The 18,330-nt window shown below is 44.0% G+C and overlaps 1 long non-coding RNA gene across 2 annotated transcripts; it reads right to left on the minus strand.

Moving 5' to 3' along the window:
• Nucleotides 1-4,334: 4,334 nt before the first annotated feature.
• LOC127467031 (uncharacterized) lies at nt 4,335-10,968 on the minus strand. 2 transcript variants are annotated; one of them, XR_007902931.1, is made up of 4 exons: nt 10,857-10,968; nt 6,071-6,166; nt 5,513-5,654; nt 4,335-5,151 (listed from the first exon to the last, which is right to left on the minus strand). It is a non-coding gene; the product is annotated as an uncharacterized LOC127467031 (long non-coding RNA). The 2 variants fall into 2 exon arrangements; XR_007902932.1 differs by having other exon boundaries at nt 5,513-5,782.
• Between the last annotated feature and the right edge of the window lie 7,362 nt (nt 10,969-18,330).

An 18,330-nucleotide genomic window follows, 5' to 3' on the forward strand; every position in this document is an offset into this window, starting at 1 on the left:
CAGAGTGTGATCATATGTTTTTAGGGCATTTTCCATCCTGGCTATCTGGTGCTGTTATTGAACTTTTCAATTTGTTGCCTATTCTTTTTGCAGTGTGATTGTACCTTTTATTTCTTTCTCAGCACTCCTTCTGTTCAATGTTGCTCACAGAAATCTCCAAGACCAGGTGTCCAAGTATGAAGTAATGTTGCACAGTCCAGGCCTGTGGAGTTCATATTTTAGACAGGGAGGTCCTACACTTACTGTGTGCATCCTTCTGGCACTCTCAGAAAGATGCTGGTTTTCTCCTTCAGTTCTGTGGCCCTACAGTTGTCTTATTTACATCTGGTACTCTTTTTTGTCTGAACTAGAGTCAAAACAACTCACCATAGGCTGAATACATGTGCTTGTAGATGAAAAGCTCTATGAGCTGGTTCTCCAGTGTGACTTTCTGAGTCAAAGAATGCAGAGAAAGAAGAGGGATAAAAGATCTATTGTCTGCCTAGAAAAAGTAGAATGTCTCTAAATGAAAACATGGGTGAGAAAGAACCAGAAATTATCAGGATGTTGACGCATCTCAATTTGTCTCCAAAGCTACAAGCAAGAAAATGAACTGCGTCTCAATGACCTCTAAAAGAAACTGTGACATTGACTTCTATGAGCTTGAAGCTGGTCTAATGAAATCATTCCATGAGATGTGAGCAAACAACTGGGAGAGGAAAACTGCTGGTGTAAAGACCTTGGGATAAACTGTTCACCAAAGTAACAGCAACTACAGAAATATGTCAAATTCATTCAAATTCCAAGAAGAAAAGACAACTGCTGACCACAGTGGTGCAAAGGAAAAGGTGGTTGCCAAAAAAATCAATGGTTATGAGCTGTGAAATATCCACAGCATCAACAAAACGGATCCTCTCTTCTCAGCAGCTCTCGCTGGGACTTCTGCAACTTCTGGGAGCTCCCAGCATGGAGAAAACCAGTGACTGGAGGTTTTGCTGAGCTACACATTCACACAGAAGGGAGCCTCAACTGATTACAAGGCTGCTCCAAACAAGACCCTGCTGGTCCTGTTGTTGCAGCTGGGATGCACTGGAGAACTCCTGAGATCTGCCCTGTGACTCTGCTGGGACGGTGGATGATGGGGAAGTGTCATGGTTTAACCCCATCTGTCAACTCAGCCCCACACAGCCACTTGCTGGTTCCCTTCCTGGTGGGATGGGTGAAAGATTCAGAAGGGTAAAAGTGAGAAGTCTCATGGGTTGAGACAAAGACAGTTTAATAGGCAAGCAAAAGCTATGACACAAGCAAAGCAAGGAATTGATTCACAGCTTTCCATGGGCAGGCAGGTGCTCAGGCATCCCCAGGAAAGCAGGGCTCCATCATGTTTAGTGGTAACTAGAGAAGACAAATGTCATCACTGAATATCTCCCCTCCCTTTCCTTCTTCTTCTCCCAGCTTATACACTGACAATGACACCATATGGTAGAGAATATCCCTTTGATTGTTCGGAGTCAGCTCTCTCAGCTGTGTTCCCTCCCAACTTCTTGTCCACCCCCAGCCTCTTTGCTGAGTTTTTTTCTCCTGTATTTGAGGTGTTATTTTAATGCTGTCAATAACTGAGCTAATTTTTGATGGTAAATGAGCCCATCTGCTCCCTACTAATGTAAATATTTCATTTATCATCATGCTTTTTCTGGCTTTCAAACTTATGCTGCTGAGAGAGCTCAAAGGTAATTCTGTGCATCTTGTGAGTGTGACAGAGCAAACAGAAAGGTCACAGCACTGGTAGCTCACCCACTCATCCCTCCACAAATCCGTGCTTTTCCTGATAAAGTGCTTTACAAAGTAATATTATACACCAAAAAGATTAAGCTTTTTAAATGAAGGAAGAAGCTGTGTAACAGCTTGGTGAACATTGGGTGAACAGTAACTGGGGAAAAAAAAGCCTGTTTCATATCATATACAATGGAAACTTTAGAGCATGTTGTAGGAGACAATTGGTTATTTTAAACCTTGTACAATGGATCACCGATACTCTATTCACATATACACACAAGTAAATTATATGATACTTTTTTTTCCTCTATCTCTCAGAGAAGAGTAAGAGGCTGGGTCAACTCACCCAGAAGAAACACGATTCCCAAGAGTATCCACAGCTTCAGTTCAAAGCTCAGATCAATAAGGTATCCCTGTGCCTTAGAATAAAGACTTGTAAATATGTACTTGCCACCTGATTCTCTTTGTAATATAACCAGGGGGTATGTCTCAACAAGTGATAATTGGAAAACAACCACATGTGAGAAATCACCTTCCTTCAGAAAGGAGGCAGCCAAAAATAGAACTGAGCAGATCACAGCCCTGGGCACTCCAGGATCTTTCCACATGAATGAGAGTGAGTGAAAATGAAATGGCAAAATCAGAGCTGATGACAGCCTGCCTGCCTGCTAGATGTGACCTGAAAATGGAATTTAAAACGTTTCCAACTACTATCACAATTCGGGCTGCATATCTTTGTTACCTGCACACAGAGGGGCATTTTAGAGGGGAATGGGTGGCTCTTTTTCTGGCCATGCCTCTTAGTAAGCATGAGGTATCCCCAAACCCTTTGATTCAGTCTGTGATATCTGCTATGCATCTTTCTGTGCCAAGCACACCCATTTCACATTGAGCAAATCATCTTAGGAGTAATGAAACTGCCATTTCCATCAGACATGAGTGCTGTGCCAGACCTGGCTTGCTGCAAGAAAACAGGATCCACTGTACAGGTTGGAGCTTGGCAGGAAGAGACGGGCAGGATGGGTTTCAAAAAAGCAGCAGGTTTTTAAGAGCAGGAGACCAGAAGCAGGGGCTGTTTGATTTGGTACCCTGCTTTCAATAATCATCAGGTTTGGGTGCCTGCAGGTTTGGGTAGGACAAGATATCCCAGGTATCTGGGACTTCTTCAAGGAAGAAGTCACCAGACTGACCACTACACAGGTCAGTTGTCTGTACATCAGGGTAGCTTATTTCAGCATCAAGAGTATTTTTGTTTTGCTTCTGATAAAGTATGTGGAGAATCATCAGAGAGCCCCACTGTACCTAGGTTAGCTGCATGCCTGGATGGAAGCAGGGTCCAAGGAAGGTGCAGTTTTGTCTGAGGTTATTTTAAGGAAGGAACAAACATATCCAATTTCCTGTTCTTTGACAGCAGCCAGATCCATTACGCACAGGAGTTTTTCAATGTACCTGTTGAGCAGGACAGGCTAACTAGAAGAATCTGAAGTGCAGGATTAGAGGACAGGCTTCTATTAGAGCACGTGCCCTCCTTGCCTGCTTTCACCACACCAATCACCATGGAGATTTCAACTGGGCATGGAGACAACAGGCAGACAGAAGCTACCATAGGACAATAAAAGAGGAAAAGAAAGTAACTAACTATTGAGCAGTGCAGAACCATGATGTTCACCCAGTGGCTAATCCTCTGTCTGACTCCCTTCAGAGACCAAGTGGCTTCTGACTGTGACAGGCGATTTGTTCTGTCTTTTTTAAAACCCAAGTTCCACAATCACTTTTTCTTTTCTAGTCCAACATGCAAAAAATTAAGGGATGATCTTCCTTCTCTGGACTATGGCTTTGAGTGTAATTTGGAATTTGTAGTGGTCACTAGGTTTGTATTTCAGGAGAAAGAGATGTTTTTCTGTGTTCTTTTCTCCAGTAGGTGTGGGTGGGGGTCAGATGAGGAGGTCCCTGCCTGGACTCCCTCCTCCTCTGTCAGCTAAAGCAAAAAGGGCAGCATGTAAGATAACCAAAATGGTTAACCAAATTGGCCAATGACCACATAATAATAATGTTTGAATGTTATTTCTGTTCTCTCAGTATAAGGAATAAGGAGAGAGTGAAGGAGTGGCTGATACCAGCCCAGCACAGTCCTCTGGGGTGACCACAGTGATTGGTCGCAGAGGGTTACATCTTCCCATGAGGCAATGAAGACCATGTTTCCACAACACCATTTCTGTTTGTTATGGCACTGGTGGTGAGTGAGAGTGAGCAGTGGTATCAGCTCCCATGGGACACAACTGCCATGTTTCTGGCCAAGACCGTCAACTGTCCCCTCATGACATCCAGCTCCTTGGTCCCAAATTCCAGGACCAAGGCACCAGTTAACTGAAATCCAGGGGGAGATTTCCTCTCACTTCAACAGCAGTGACATTTCAGCATTGTTTTCTTCATGACACAAAATGCCTCACTTTCCCAGAGTGATTTTTTTTTGTCCCTGTACAAAGCTTCCACTAGTATTGAGTAGACTTTCACTTGCCTTTAGCCTAGAGTGGTGAAATCTCCATACCTGGACAAAGGGAAAGAAACATTTGTCCTGTAGTTTGAATTTAATAAAGAAAAAGAAAAAGGAAAAGGAAAATCATAAGCAAAAGCAAAAACAAAGACAAAAGAAATGGAGGAAGACAGAGCCACAGGTAAGGGGGCTAGGAAATGAGAAAGTCCTGAGGAGGTGGAGTATTAGAAAGACAGTAGGTCAAAGTTGCACATTAAATTTATCACCAGGCTGTTATTTTTGTACAGTTGGGTCATCTATCCCAGGGATATTTTCTGTAAATGAGTGAAGCATATGGCAAGCTGCCCTTACAGTTATGTTCACATACAGGAGTGAAACACCTTTTCCTAATTTTTGCCAGAAATTTCTGGGTATACTAAGAAAACAGGGAGATTTTTTTTTTTTTTTGATTCCACTTACTGTAGGATCATTCTTTTCCCTGTTTTATAATAACCCTGCTGTGAAGGTGGGACATCAGTTGAATTTATCGTGCTTCATTTATCAAGTTTGCAAAGATACAGAGGAGACATCTCTTGAGGGATGGGAAGTCCTGATACTCAGAGATATAAATGTTAATATCTACTTTGCTGGTGTAATTGAAAATTTTATTACATTCAGAAACGTATTTCAAGTTGGGGGGCAAAGGTTTTAGGCAGATGTTTTGGAGAAAATTGTGTTTTATTGAAAATGGATGTAAAAGTAGATTAAGTCTCTTCCCATACATTGATGCAACATTCTTTGGACTGCTTCAAGAGGTCTGGCCAGCTTATGAAAAATCTGAGCTTGTATAGTTGGTTTACATGGGGACATCCTCCAGGTGAGCCCAGTGTTTACATTAAAGCATCCTGAACATTGGCAAGTGTCTGTGAAACCAGGAAAAGAAAATTAAACTAGACAACTTGAAAATCCATTCTTACTGAAAAAAATATGTATGAAAAACACTCTGGCAAAAATCTCAAATGCTGTGAAATACTATAGCAGCAGTAGCTTCAGCAGACAAACTGGAACTGGTGCCTTGGAGATCTAAGCACAGTTTTGTCTTCTGCTCTTCTGGAAGTGCCTAGATAATCAGCTAAGTTTTGATTCCATTGCCTGAGAGTTAGTTAATGTCTCAGAGAAAAATGCCATCCTCTAGTGTTAGCATTCTGCTCACTTGCAAGTGGACTCGCAAAGCAGAGAGGGCAGGACATGACCAGGGAATTTCAGCTATGGTGAGTCTCTTACCCAGACAGGACTCTCATCACCAAGAGGGTCTGAAATATCCATCTCAGCTCCATGAAGGGATGCAAAGGTAGGTCCAGCACAACTCTAAGAGGGGTTGTAGTTGGCACCACCACTGAGGAGGTTGGTTGTCCTGGATGCTGCTCTGGGATAGTGACAAAGCACATCAGACCTTCCTGAGCCTCCAGGAACAAACAAGTTAAGAAATGACAGCCTCCAAAAAGGAAAATAGTGTCTTTCTGAAGGATATCAAGGAGTGATGCTGTTTTGAATCTAGTACCATAAATAAAAAAAACCAAAACTCTTCACTATAGGAAAATTGTTGTTCCTCCCCAATATTATTCTAAACAAATCTGTTCTGCCACACGTTCCCAACGCTCTCAAGTATGAACTCCTCTATACAATTCTCCCAGCCCCAGTGTACATCAGTGTCACTGTCCTTGCCTCCATCCTTCAGGTCAGCAAACATCTTTCTATACTTCACGCATGGACAGTGCATGAAAGGCTCCCTGCCCAGAAGGTTTTCTGGCGCAGTTGTATTGGAGTGAGACATTTTCCGACCTGCTGCTCTTAGGACCAAAAGCAGTAGGTTCTTCTATGCCCCTACGTTCCAACCAACAGATAGTGTTTTGTACCAGAGATCAGGGCTAGATGGACCTAGATGAGCAAAGAACACTCATGTATGTTTTCAACTTGATGGACAATCAGGAAAACTGGAATGTCATTTGAACACTGCTTCCATTGATTCTACAAGAGAAAACTAGAGACAAAGTGATTTATATAGGGAAAATGCAGGAGAGAGTTCTTTTGTGCTACTGGAACTGGAATTGTGATGCTTCACTGAGCTAAGCATTACTGTGAATAGCAGATCTGTGGCACAAGTGAGCTGGGATGGGAATTTATAGGCACAGAGAAAGAGAAATTGCCATAAATTATGGGAATCATAGGATCATCATCATCATGGCTAGGCTTTGCAAACGAAGATTTGGGAAGGCTCTATCCACATTTCTTACAAGCACGCTGGTGGCTAATGAGGCCAGTATGAGATAGACATATCCAATTGCAAAAGGCACAGCAGAAAGACTCCTTAGGTGGTATATTCTGCAAGACACAATTCTTTCTGCGTTGTCTTTTCTCCTTGAGAGTGATCCTGTGTGCGTTCTCAAAGGAAACATCAGTGTTATAGATGGTGTGTCTCCAGGCCTCCCAATTGGAGGCCAGAGTAGACCAGTTATGGTGATCAATATGGCCGAGGCTGAGATATTGTTTCAGGGAGTCCTTGTATCTTTTCTTCGGGGCTCCTCTCTTGCAGCAGCCAGTGGTAAGTTCACCATAAAGCAAGATCTTAGGAAGGCAGTGGTCCTTCATCATTGAGATGTGCCCTGCCCAACACAGCTGTGTTCTCAACAACATGACCTTAATGCTTGCTCTAGAACAGATGCATTAGTCACATAATCTGACCAGTGGATGTTTAGGATTGTACGGAGGCAGCGTTGATGGAAGTGTTCTAGGAGACGCAGGTGGTGGCGGTAGATGACCCAAGCTTCAGAACCATATAAGAGAGTAGACAGCACAATGGCTTTGTAAACACTGATCTTGGTACTTTTCTTCAAGTGTTTATTACGCCATACTCTTTTATGGAGTTTTCCAAAAGCACTATATGCCTTTGCTAACCTGTTGTCTATCTCTACATCAATCTTACCATCTGAGGAGGTGAGGCTACCTAGGTAATTAAACTGCTGGACTGATTTGAGCTCTGATTGGCCAATGGTGATGTGGGGGTGATGGAAGACTTCCTGAGGTGCAGGTTGATCGAGAACTTCTGTCTCCTTTAAGCTGACTTCCAGCCCAAAGAGCTCAGCAGCGTCTGCAAAGCAGGATGTTAAACGCTGCAGAGCTGCTTCTGTGTGGGCAACAAGGGCGGCGTCATCAGCATAAAGCAGCTCCCGGACAAGATGGTTTAAGGTCTTGGTGTGGGCCTTCAGTCGCCTTAGGTTGAAAAGGCTTCCATCAGTACAGTATCGAATGTAGATACCGTCCTGATCATCGAGGTCTGCCGTGGCCCTTTGGAGCATCATGCTGAAAAAGACTGTGAATAGGGTTGGTGCGAGAACGCAGCCTTGTTTCACACCATTCTTAATTAAAAAGGGCTCAGAAAGTGCATTGCCATATCTGACTTGGCCTCATGGAGTGAGATGATCCTCATGGAGTGAGATGATCATTTTAAGGAACTTGGGGGGACAACCTAAATGTTCCACAATCAGCCACAGACCTTTTCTGCTCACAGTATCAAAAGCCCTGGTGAGATCAACAAAGGTTACATAGAGACCTTTGTTCTGTTCCCTACACTTCTCTTGCAGTTGTCTGAGAACAAATGCCATGTCTGCGGTACTGCTGTTGGCTCTGAAACCACACTGGCTTTCAGGTAGAATTCCTTCTGCTATAGCAGGTCTGTTCAAGACTATTCTTGCCAGGATTTTGCCAGCAATGGAGAACAGAGTAATACCACAGTAATTTGAGCAGTCTGATTTAATTCCTTTCTTCTTATACAAAGCGATGATGACTGGATCGCGAAGCTCTGATGGTAGTTCGTCTAGTTCCCAACAGTGCATCACAAACTCATGAAATTTGGCATGGAGTGCAAGGCCCCCATGTTTCCAGATTTCAGGTGGAATTCCATCAACCTCAGCTGCCTTGCTGATTTTCACCGGCTGTATGGCCTTGAGGATTTCTCCTAAAGTGGGGGCAATATCCAATTTGTACTTCACTGGTTGTTGTGTGATGGACTGAATTGCTGAGTCTTGGACCACACTGAAAAGAATCTAAAATTGTTCAGACCATCGATTCAGAATGGAGGGTGTATCTGTTAGAAGCGTTTGACCATCTGCGCTGAGTAGAGGGCTTTGGACCTGGTATGTAGGCCCGTATGCTGTTTTCAGGGCCTCACAGAATCCTTTGTGAGCACCCGTATCTGTGCATAATTGAGTTTTTTCAGCTAGATTGATCCACCACTTGTTCTGGATGTCACGGAGTTTCTGTTGGAGCTTGCTGCATGCAAGACAAAAGGCTATCTTTCTTGTGTGACAGGATGGCAGTGCAAGGTGGGCTTGGTGGGTGGTTCTCTTCTTCCTCAACAATTCCTGGATCTCTTGATTGTTTTCATCAAACCAGTCCTTGTTCTTCTTGAAGGAAAACCCTAAGGATTTTTCAGAGGATTGCAGGATGCTGTTTTTCATATGGTGCCAAATTGTTTCAGGAGAGGAATCTGTAGAATCTATGGAATGGTTTTCAAGCCTAGTTTGAAGGTTTGCCTGGAATCTGTCTCTCACTGTGGCTGATTGGAGACTGTTAACTTAGAGTCTTCTCCTTGTGACACTGCCCCTTTTAGGTTTGAATTTAAGATTGAAGTTAAGTTTACAGCGCACAAGCTGATAGTCTGTTTGGCATTCTGCACTGGGCATCATGCGGGTATGGTGGACATCGTGGACATCCCTCCGTCGCACCAAGACATAATCAATGAGGTGCCAATGCTTAGATCTGGGGTGCATCCAGGTTGTCTTCAGACTATCTTTCTGTTGAAAGATAGTATTGGTGATGGTGGGCTGTTGCTCCGCACAGAATTCTAGCAGAAGTCAACCATTATCGTTGCAGTTTCCAACACCATGCTTGCCTAATATTCCTTTCCAGGCTTCAAAATTCTTACCTACTCTGGTGTTGAAATCACCAAGGATAATGATCTTAGCATCTGCAGGCACCTTTTGGCTAAGGTGGAGCAGGTCAGTGTAAAATTTATCTTTTTCAGCAGGGTCAGCTTGGAGAGTTGGGGCATATATACTAAAGAGGACAAGGTGTTGCTTCTTGTGTAGTGGAATGCGTAGGGAGATAATGCGGTCAGAGTGACCTGTCGGCAGATTTTTGAGTTTAGGAACAATAGAGTTTTTGATCATGAAGCCGACTCCTGAGATACGCTTTTTGGTTCTAGGTTTACCTGACCAAAGAGTGTGTAACCGGCACCATGTTCTCTGAGGCTGCCTTCCTCGTGAAGGTGAACTTCACTGAGAGCAGCAATGTCAATGCTAAGACGAACCAGTTCATGGGCAATTAGGGCAGAACGACGCTCAGGACGTCCACTATCCACAGAATCAAGCATGGTTCTGATATTCCAACATGCTAGAGTTAATGTAGGTACATCTTTGGTGGCAGGTGCATGACTTTGTCTTTTGATCTTTGTGCGACCGCATTGGAAGAAGATGCCTGTTGGTCTGCAGTTAACAACCAGGTGAAACTGGAGATGAACTTTGTTTAGGCCACCTTTTCTAGGTCCCTCTCCGAGTGGACCAAGCAGTGCTGTCCTTGAAAAGGCTGCTTGGTCGTTCACGGTGCTGCCCCAAGAGACTGTCATCTCCAGTCAGTCTCAAATGACCAACATCCTGAACCGCCTGCATGCAGGGTTGGGTCTGCGGCTTCCAGTGCACCTTTCACCTGCTGTTTCGACCCTTGCCCATCGCTACAGGGTTTTTTGCATGTGGGTAAAGCCTTCAAGCCTGTGCAATGGATTTTTAGGTGAGATGCAGTTTGCGTGGAACTGAACCCAGCCTTTAATCCTAAGGTTCATCTGCCAGGGCCGAGCGAGTTTGGACGGTAGCAGTGAGGTCCTCAGGATGCAGGTTTAATTAGAATGACCTTCTCTTAGATGGATGGCCTTACAGGGCTAAGTGAGCTCCATCTACCCAGGTTTGGGATTAGAGTTGTCCTTCTCCTAGGATGACTTCCAGAAGGCTAACGAGCTCATCCTGCCCAAGGATGTATTGTATCTGACCCTATGGTTTTGACCTGTCTGGCATGGGCGACCCTACCGAAGGCATGTGCCATTGCCAACATAGCTCACAACCACATAGGGTTACACAGGCTACATTCCTACTATTAAAACAATTACGGCAAGTCTTACACTTCTTACTTTTCTGCCACCTATCTGTATTCAATCCCAAGGAAACACCCAGGAACAACCCTTTGTCCTGACCACCCTTTCAGGATGTAACGAATATATCCAGAACATACTGAGCCTGGGCAGTAGCTGCAGGTGAGCCAAAAACAAACAAATGAACAAAACCGTTCTGGCCCCTGTACCCACCTAGGGCTCGAGTACCTCTCCAGGCCCCAGCCCGGCCGAGACCCCCAACCCGCCAGAGGAAACCATTATCCACCCTGACCTTATCCTCCCCCCACTGTGTTACCTCATATCTTCCCACACACTGCTTACCTGCCCACCCTCCAGTCCAAGGACCCCCACGGCCCACCCGGTACCCTTCCCCTCCCACCCCCCTTCCCCCAAACCAGACCGGCAAACCTCTGTGTGCTCCGAGGCTTCCACTCTCCTTTCTCACGAGGGCACAAAGCCATGCTGGCGAAGTTCCCTCACTCCTTTCCCCTGCCGGGGGGGGTGAGGGGTGGCCCCGCGCAGGCCCGGGGGCGGCTTCCCGGGGGGCAAATCATAGAATCACAGAGTCGTAGAATGGTTTGGATTGGAAGGGACCTAAAAGATCATCTCGTTCCAGCCCCCACCACAGTGTGGTTTGCAGAGGCCCATCTCTCAAGCCTATCCGGGTTCCTCTGGATGGCATTCCTTCCCTCCAATGTGTTGACTGCACCACACAGCTTGGTGCACTGGATCTCACTGTCCATGTCATCAACAAAGATGTTAAACACCACCTGTCCCAACACCAACCCCTGAGGAATGCCAGTCATCACTGGTCTCCCCATTAATAGTCCTCTATGGACTTCCTTGTAAAGAACATTCCCTGTTGGATTGTATCCTGCCTGGATAATTTTAAATGAGATTTTATATGCTCTGTCTGGGATATTTAGCTCTTTTGGGTTGTCTTTGTCAATTAGGTAGCCTGCTAGCTGTGATTACCTCCAGGGCAGCTGGCCTGGTCTTTCCCGGGAAGTTTGTGCTCTGGTGCTGATCTTCCAGCTTCCTCAAGCCTCCTAAAACCTTCTGAAACCTCTCCTTGCTCAGAAGCAGTCCTCCCCTGTCCTGCCTGGCTGTAAACACCACCCTGAGAAGCACAGCTCCTTCAACAGGAAATTGGAGTCTCCTGTCACCGAGGGTTGCCAATACTTTTTGAGTGTGTGGATGACCTTGGCTTCTGGGATTTCAAATGAAGACTACAAAAAAGCGAGTTAACATAAATCCACATCAAGAAGGAACTGGACAGTTAGTTCTGAAGTTTTGTTACATGTCTAAGTAGGAACATTGCTTAGATGTGGTCTGATTCTAACTAGCAGGGTGAAGGGACCCGAGAAGCCTCTTTTGCCTAGAAGACCTTTCAGATTTGAAGACAGAAGAGAAATGGAACAAAAAGAGTCTCAAAATCTGTTTTCTGTACAACTAAACTTCTCCATGGCAAAGTAAGCATATGGTATGAATGCAGAAACTCATTAGTGCAGACCTTTGGGAGACACTACGATTAAGCAAAACAGAGCCAGATGAACATTTGAGAGAAACACCAAATCGCCAACACTGGAGAAAAATAACTGAGAGCCAAATGACTGCAGTTGCAGACTCATGAAACAGATATTCAGGAATGTGATTTCTGGGAAAGACTTTTCTGAGGATGGTTTTCTGGCTCTGTGAGACAAATTTAGACATGGAGGGAGTAGGTTACCTCAGTCCTCAATGGTGGTGCTGGAAGATATTTAAGTTGGTAGTAGAGAGATGATGACATTTTTCTGTGGGCTGTTTCCACCTCATAGTACTTTAAAAATTTTAGGAATTTAGGATTCTCCTCTAGGTTGCTTAGATTCTTCATCCTTTTTACAGTGAGGTCTTCTAAAATTAAAACTCTAGTGCAGAAATGCCATGAAGACAACTTTCCTTCTATTTCCAGAAGGAAATACAGAGTCACAATTGAAGATAAATGCGTATGACCTCACACACATCCTTCAGTCACCAGGAAATTAACTGCTTTAAATCTTCTTTTCTTGGACTTTTGCCCACAGTTACATGGCTTTCATCAAGAACTCATGCCTACCAGACTTTATCATGCTTCTAAACCCTAAGCTTGAAAAAGAAGATCTAATTTAATTGATTGAATGAAAAAATTACAGAGAAACTACAATTTGTAAGGAACTATTTTAGCTGCTTCTACTACATTTAACTGGGATCTAAAAGCTAGTTATAGGAGGGTGTGTTTTAAACATGTGCAAACTCTGTGTTGTAATGATGATTTATCAAATTATGCGTTCCGCAACCTAAAAGGTAGTGTACCTTTTGTTTAAACAGGATTTCTTTATCCTGTGTTTGGAACAGAATTATTTTGAACAGTATTAATTAGAAGCTAAAGTTTTCAAATAATGTACAGGTTTTTTGTAGCAGGCTTGTCCAATGACCTTGAAACACTATTTTTTTTGCTTTGAACGTCACATCCAAATTTACTGTAATGTTTTAAGTTACGTCAATGGATTTAAAACCTGGTGCTAACTTGGTAGTTCTCTGTTGGAGTAGGCAGAAAAGAGTCATGGACGAACATTCATTACTAACACCTGTGTGACACTCATGTGAAACCAGCTTGATTTTTCTTAAGAGTACCTTTTCCTGGTGCTCTTGTCTAGGCCTTTCCCAAGTGATGAAGACCTGATTGAGCATCAGTGACTTGGGTGCAGGAACTCTGTCCTAACTGTAAGGCTCCTGGTGAGAGATGCTCCCTCCGTCCTGCTTCTCACCTTTGCCACTGGCAGGTTGTGCTGTGCTAGGTAAGAGAGTAGCAGCTTTCCTCTGCAGCTGTGATGCACGTGAGGTGACGAGATGTAGGAGTGGGATGTTGGGGCACACAGCTCAGTCATCTTCACAGGATTCTTTCATGTGGGCTTCACCCTGGGTAAGCACAATCGAGCTTTCATAGGACAGGCTGGGAAATTCCTCTGTCAGGGAGGAAGAAGAGTGGAACTTTGTAGTCCAGGTGGCTTCTCAAGTGCCATTCAGCGAGGAGTGTCCTCTGTGCATTCTTGCACAGTGCCTCTCTGAGGAAAATGTCAGCTTCTGTGGAGCAGGCAAACCCTGAGTCGAAGGCTGCCAGGGAACTCTTGGCAGCTCGCAGTTGAGTACCAGACTTGGGGCCACTGCAGAACAAGCATCCATTTTCCCTTTGGGCAGAAGAACATCAGACCAAGCTTTCTCTCTCAGAAATGGTGTGTAAGCCAGTTGCAACACTACAGGAATCTGACAGCTGTGGTATCCTTCTCTCATAGTGCTGCCTCCTTCAACCAGGCACAACCATTAAAACATGTGCCCATTTTCTTTACAGTTAGATCACATGTACTGCATTGCCATGTACAGGCAATGCAGGCATTTTGCAGCTCAGCTCCTCTTACAATAAGGAAGGAAGTGTCAGTTCAAAAAATTACTGTTGTTTAGTTGTTAACTAAAACCACACACATTAATACAAAAATAGAAGTACCATACTTAAGAGACAAGGGCACGTAACCACAAAAACCTAGAGAGTAAGAGTAGTCTCATCTTTCCTTCCAGTATGGTAAGCATGTTTTGATTGTGATTTTCCGCTCATGATACCTTATTCTGCATGTGAAGTAAGGGTGTGCTTTGTTTCACAGTACAGAATGAGCACATGTAGCCCTGGTTCCAGAAATCTGGTCAACGGAATCACAGAATCAATTAGGTTGGAAAGGCCCCTGAGATCATCGAGTCCAACCTATGACCAAACACTATCACGTCAACTAGACCATGGCACCAACTGCCATATCCAGTCTTTTTTTCAACACCTCCAGGGACCATCAGTGGAGTCCAGCCCATTCCCATGTTTAATCACCCTTTCGTTCCTTTGATGGAAAAGTCTTGGTCCTAAAATTAAGCAGAAAACTCTTTGTTCCTGTGAAAAAACTGGACCTCAGGGATGACAGAAACAGAGGGGTTTTGAAGAAAGATGACAGAGACAGCATGTTCATGTTTGTACCTGGGTACAACATGCAGGTAATTTTGTCATATTCTACTTTTGTTTAGCGGGTGGGTAATTTTGTCATATCCTTGTCCCAGCAGCCAAACTGCAGGCCCTGTCTCCTATCCTGCTAAATCCATGTCCACAGCTGGCAGACCTTATGTCTCCACCTCATTTGCAATGAAAACCTACAGTTCTCTCACTTTCAGCCCAGCCTTAAGGATTTAGAGTCCTATGGCTCCACTATATGTATGCCCAGCACATCTGGCTGGATTTGGTACCCACTGTGTTTCCCTTGGGGCGTGAAAGATCTGCACATCATGCTGAATCAGAAGGGCCCTTTCCTAACACGAATGGCATTACTAAGTCATAAGAATAAAGTGCTATAAATGCAAAATAATTTTATGTAAGGCTATGTGTGCACCCCTCTAGCTAGACTTGACACTGCTCCCTGGGGAAGGCTCATTGTCCTCCTTCCCAGCTCTGCCTGTTGAGAGCAACCTGCAGGGAACAGCTCTGGGTGACCAAGCTGCACTGAAACCTTCCTCCATGGCTGTGTGCACCAGGGACTGAGCTGCTTGCTCTGTTGTGCCTCACCAAAAGCAGCTCCTTGGTGATCAACAAAACCTGCCGGACACCTGCAACGCTCTGACGGTCATGTCACCCTGCCAAGGGGATAGCACAAGAGAGACAGGGGTGGCTTTGCAGCTGATGTGAGGATGATTTAAATATTCCTGATAGATTCCTCTTGCATGTGGTGGGACTGCTCTTCCTGGGCTTGGTTTTAAACCTTTTTAGCATCAGCTTTGAACAGAGCCTCCCTGTAATTCCACAGGCTCAGTGCTGAAAGTGAGAGATCCCAGGGATCCCAACCCCAACTCACACCCTGGGGAGCAGCCTGCCACAATTAATGAACTGGAACTGCTTCTCACAGATGTGAAGATGAAACTTTGCACTGGAAGCACTGGTCTCTTCTGCACTTAGTTCAGCCTTGACACATGATCAAGGAAAACCTGCAGCTTGTGTTGCTAAGTAGCTGCCATCATAACAAATCTTTTTGTGCCTTTTCTGGTTCATTGCTGCCTCCCTCAGCATCATCAAGACTAGGTACAAGTTTGCATTCATATAATTACAAAATGCAAAATTAGTTTATTTGCAGGGTCTCTCATCACTTATTTCACCAATCAGAGAAACATTCCTAAGCATCAAATTTGGTCTTGAAATCCAAGTACTAAGCCGCTTCTCTTTCTATTTTTTCTCATAACACTGACTGTGGTTTCTTATTCCTTAAACATCAGCATTTCTTTTGTTTTGGAGATTAGTCCCGTAGTCAAGGAATACGAGAAGCAGATTAATTTGTACAAAGACAGATTTAGCTGAACTTTTCTGCAAAAATGCTCAGCAGTGGAATGGTTTATGGTATTCCGATCCCTTAGTTTCAGAGTTAGCAATACAGTGCAATGTGTGGTACAAGCTGCCAGTGGAGCTCACGTTGACACTAATTCTGGCTTACTCTCCAGTAATGTGAGGACTGGATATATTACCTTTCACAAAATGAACAAAAAATTAGTGCAGACATATCTGCTGGCAGAGGCTGGACTTGAGCTCTGTCATAGAAATATCTGATTTGAGGGAGTACTTTCTACTTCTGCCTTGGAAAAGCAGAATATTAATAGTGGTGTGCAAGTTGACGATGACCATGCCAATATACCAGGCTTGGGACATCTGAATTCAAACAGCAATATTGCGAATAATTTTCTTAGACTGATTTAACACACATGCAAAGTTGGCACAGCCATCCAAAAAAGCAATCCTCACTCCTTCCCTTCTCTACTCTCCTGCCTGGTGCTTCTTGTGTTATGCTGGAATAAGTTTCTGTGTGGCTGCCCAGTGTGCAGGATGTGAGAGTTGATCCAGCTGGAGAAAAATAGGTTTCTTTTGGTGGGTTTTACCCTGAATCAGTTCCCACCATCCTCAAACCTAGGAAACTAAATTGTACAAATAATTGCCAGCACTACCTGGGCACTGCAAGGCAGGGATGGGGAAAGTATTCCAAAAACTACTGCAAAAGAGTTTAATTTAGAGAGGAATCCTTGCATGGAAAACACTACTGGCTTTAAACCCCCATCTGCTCCAGAAGGATGCCAAGTGTCATGAGAAACTCTGTGTTTCTCATAATTTGTATTCTTGATCGATGTCAAACAACATTTATAAACATCCATATTTAAAGGTCAACAACACAGTCCTCACTTATTCAGTGTTAGTTTCAGGCTATGTTATGATGTTTAATGTTTTTACTGAAAACGAAAGCTGGGCAAACAAGAAAAGCAGGGGGGCTGGGGGAGGGAGAACACGTAGAGACCCAGCTTGTGACAACCAAACTAACTGTTGTATTCTTCCTGGTTGCTGGGGAATAGCTATGGCCAGATGAAATTAGAGGGTGTGTTCTCCCAGAAAGTTTCTGGCATTTCATTCTACTTATAACACAACATTAACATTAGTGTTTGGTTAATATGAACGTTTTCTCCTAGCTGACTTTTTGTATTGTTTTTTGATTCTACATGAAGATGTTCTAAACCAAAGAAAAAGTAAAACCAGCTCCTGTGACAATAACCAGGGAAAATCTTCCCTTCCTCTATCTCCTGTTCTTGTCTCCTCCCATGGATTATCATAGAGAGGTCAGCAAGAAATGCAGATAACTGTCCTTTCTTCCTTGTGTGTTGAAACAACCTGCTTCTTGGTCCTTCAGCTTTTGTTTGTGTTGTAGAAGTTCACAGCATATAGCCCAGCCACTCCTTGGAGGTGTAACAGAAGAAAAATATTTGAAAAAGCACAAAGATGAATGCAACCTCTCGAGGAAAGATGTTGCAAGTAGATACTTGAGAGCTTTAGAAACAGAAAAATTTATCCAAATCCCACTCCCCCCTCAAGAAATGTCAAGTACCCCCACACAGACTCAGGTGTAGCAGAGGGATGAAAATACAGAGTGAAGAATAACCCTTTGAAATTTGACTTCCTTTGTTGGTGTGGGACACCAGCTGGAAAGACCAAAGCAGAAAAGGCAATCTTGTGTCTAAAGACAATGGGCTCAGCTCAATATCCACAGTACTATTTATCTGAGCCTCCAACAAAGTCCCGGCAGCAAAGTCACACACAACAGCTGCCAGATCAGTTGCTTAACAAGTTGGTTTAAAATCATGAAGCTTGAGTTCCCATGATAGCTAAAATTATTGGCTAAAGGTAAGTCTTATGAATTAGGAAGAGTCCTCTACTTATACCCTTCCCAGAAACAGAGCACTATTTAACCTCCAGCTGTAGATAAGATCACCTGCCTGACTTCTTCCCTTCAACTCCAGTTAAAGCAAGAACAGAGCTCTCTCAAGGGAGAGCTGGAGCAGTATGTCTTCAAGGTGGTCAGAGACACAGGGCAGGAATTCATTCAACAACTCAATCTCCTTGAAGGAATATTTCTTAGATTCATGAACTGTTTTCCTTTTTACCCACCAAGGAGCAGTAATTTGGGAAGCAGGGCATGCACAGTACCCCTGCTGTGAACAGTTAAGCTTTGCAGACAGAACAAACCTGCTACCAACAGGAAGATGGAGCACGGAGAAGCATTTAAAGCAGTTCCTTCCCCTCACTGCTGCAGTGCAACACTAAAGTCGAACACACTAGAGACAGTCCAGCCTGACTGGGAAAGCAGCAAGGAACACATTTTACAGTAATGTTATCAATCAAATCTAAATCCCTCACGTGACAGCTTTCTGAAAACTAGATGTTACTCACTGAACTGCAAGAAAAATGGCTTCCTATCTAGTAAAAACTAAGTGAATGCTATGGCTAATTCCTTTAAAACCATTTAGACAT

Source organism: Manacus candei, unplaced genomic scaffold (assembly GCF_025592945.1).
Source record: "Manacus candei isolate 608988 ecotype Guabito, Panama unplaced genomic scaffold, ASM2559294v1 h1tg000013l, whole genome shotgun sequence".
Taxonomy (NCBI): Eukaryota; Metazoa; Chordata; class Aves; order Passeriformes; family Pipridae; genus Manacus; species Manacus candei.